Here is a 3451-nt window from a genome sequence, read left to right as displayed (position 1 = left end):
AGAGAGAGAGAGAGTATGGTAAGATAACGATAGCTGGTTTGACGTACCGTTTATATTACTTATTCTTATGAAAAGCTAATGAATACACACAAACAGAGAGAGAGAGAGAGAGAGAGAGAGAGAGAGAGAGAGAGAGAGAGCATGGTAAGATAACGATAGCTGGTTTGACGTACTGTTTATATTACTTATTCTTATGAAAAGCTAATGAATACACACAAACAGAGAGAGAGAGAGAGAGAGAGAGAGAGAGAGAGAGAGAGAGAGTATGGTAAGATAACGATAGCTGGTTTGACGTACCGTTTATATTACTTATTCTTATGAAAAGCTAATGAATACACACAAACAGAGAGAGAGAGAGAGAGAGAGAGAGAGAGAGAGAGTATGGTAAGATAACGATAGCTGGTTTGACGTACTGTTTATATTACTTATTCTTATGAAAAGCTAATGAATACACACAAACAGAGAGAGAGAGAGAGAGAGAGAGAGAGAGAGAGAGAGAGAGTATGGTAAGATAACGATAGCTGGTTTGACGTACCGTTTATATTACTTATTCTTATGAAAAGCTAATGAATACACACAAACAGAGAGAGAGAGAGAGAGAGAGAGAGAGAGAGAGAGAGTATGGTAAGATAACGATAGCTGGTTTGACGTACTGTTTATATTACTTATTCTTATGAAAAGCTAATGAATACACACAAACAGAGAGAGAGAGAGAGAGAGAGAGAGAGAGAGAGAGAGAGAGAGTATGGTAAGATAACGATAGCTGGTTTGACGTACCGTTTATATTACTTATTCTTATGAAAAGCTAATGAATACACACAAACAGAGAGAGAGAGAGAGAGAGAGAGAGAGAGAGCATGGTAAGGTGACCATAGCTGGTGTGACGTACCGTATACATTACTTACTCTTCTGTAACACTAATAAATATAGAGAGATCAGCTATGACATTAGTAGACTGTGCTAATCCCTGGTCTCTTTCTGTTTCGTATAGTATATCCATCTACAATGACATCACTAAGCTGAAGATGAAAAACGAATTCCTATATTTCACATGCGATGGAAAGTTTCATATTAAAACGTGAGGGAAAATGTAACTTTGATATAGCAATAAAATTAAAATATTCAACAAGGGGTTTCTGAAACTTGTTACTCTGTATGTAGTTAAGCCTTCCAGGATAGTAGTTAGACCTTTAGACATTAGAAAAAAAAATGGAAAACAGTTTTGAGAATAGAAAGAAATGTCTTAGATGATAGGGGAACCAATGTCTTCACTACAAAATATTTATTGAAGCAGTAAAATATTTACGACGAAAAGAAATGCATTTCTTTTCAGTGATTTATAAAGCACAATGGCGTCACAATAACAAAGGGTCACTGAAGATACCATATGTTGTAAGCTGCAAACAAAGGCAGACAGAATATTTTACGAAGGGCCCATAAAAAAGATGATGTATTTCTCATTGTGTACAGACGATATAAAAGAGGGAGGTGTAGAAAGAATGCAAAATAGCGCTCTGTTCCACACAGGAAAACATTTCATGACCTAAGCCATAACCTTATAGAAGGCCGGAATGAAATATTCTTTGCGTTGGGAGAAATATTTTGCTGTGCCAGCAAAATACTCATGAAAAAAGGAGGGTTTATATATATATATATATATATATATACTGTATATATATAATATATATATATATGTATGTATATATACACAGTATATATCTAAATATCTATAAATATGTGTGTATGTGTCGGTATATGTGTGTATTATATATATATATATATAATACTACAAACACGCACACAAGGACACACACACATGCACGCACCCACACACATACACACACACACACACACACACATATATATATATATATATATACATATAAATACTTGACAGAAAATATTTCCCACTGATTTATAATATTTACAGGCCCGAGTCTTTTAAGACTTTAGTTCACGTCCACGACTTTTAACTTGACGAGATCATGAACTCTAGAGAAATATAAATAGCTATCACCTTTCTTTTTATAACAACTATTACACATCTCTAACCACTTGAGGTGAAATAGGGGTATATAAGAAGAAAGATGATTTTTTCGAGTTAATAATGAAATTTATCTTAGTGAAGGAACTGAGATGATTACTACGGCTATGTCAACAAGCGGGAATACAGCTTGAGAAAAGTTTTATATAATATTAATATATATATATATATATATATAAATAATAATAATAATAATAACAACAGCATCATCTCCATATCATAATCTTAAAATGAGTAACATTTTTTTAAATAGAGTATTAAAACCACCAACAAATTGAAAATGACAATATAAAAGAAATTTGAAAAGAGACAGCGAGGAACACCACGTCAATTTCGTGCTTACCCGCACCCTACCTACTTATTCCCAGGCCTTTATTGAAAATGAAAAAATTTACATTGGAAGGGGCGACAACAAATAAGGCTCACTGCACTGCGCGGTTTCCCCCTATTTCCCCACATTGGGTTCCACATGAAACGCCAAGTCTCCTGCGTTTTGCATGTATTTCCCCAAGGACCTGTAGACCATATTACGGGCTGCCATACCTAGCGACACAAACCAATAGCGGACGACGCGAGTTCTGTGAACTTCCATCCGACAAACACGCGAGAAAGGAAGCAGAATGCTCGCGAGAAAGGAGGGGAGAATGCTCGCGAGAAAGGAGGGAGAATGCTCGCGAGAGAGGGAGAATGCTTGCGAGAAAGGAGGCAGAATGCTCGCGAGAAAGAAGGGAGAATGCTTGCGATAAAGGAGGCAGAATGCTCGCGAGAAAGGAGGGAAAATACTTGCGATAAAGGAGGGAGAATACTCGCGATAAAGGAGGGAGAATACTCGCGAAAAAGGAGAGAGAATGCTCGCGATAAAGGAGGGAGAATACTCGCGAAAAAGGAGGGAGAATGCTCGCGAAAAAAGGAGGGAGAATACTCGCGATAAAGGAGGGAGAATACTCGCAAAAAAAGGAGGGAGAATACTCGCGATAACGGAGGGAGAATACTCGCGATAACAGAGGGAGAATACTCGCGATAAAGGAGGGAGAATGACTGCAATCTGAAAATGAAATCAGAGGTGCGTGAGCCTCCTATTTCCCTGTGTAACTAGACTGCTGCTACAGTATTCTCGGTTAATCAGGCGAATGGTATTTTGCCTGCTCGCATATACTCCATTGTATACTAGTTATTTTGACGATATGGCAAAAAAATAATTGAGTAGTTGTTTCCTTGAACAACCGGCAGAAATCGAAATCAAATATTGATATACAAAAACTATACTAAGATATGATGTTTGTTCTTTCATGCAAAAAAAAAAAAAAAAAAAAAAAAGAAAAAAAAACACCGTACAAAATTTAAACAGACCCATATATATATATATATATATACATATATATATATATATATATATATTCAAGGGTA

This window comes from Palaemon carinicauda, chromosome 7 (genome assembly GCF_036898095.1).
Source record: "Palaemon carinicauda isolate YSFRI2023 chromosome 7, ASM3689809v2, whole genome shotgun sequence".
Lineage (NCBI taxonomy): Eukaryota > Metazoa > Arthropoda > Malacostraca > Decapoda > Palaemonidae > Palaemon > Palaemon carinicauda.
The sequence above is the reverse complement of the archived record's forward strand: the minus strand, read 5'-3'. Positions refer to the sequence as shown.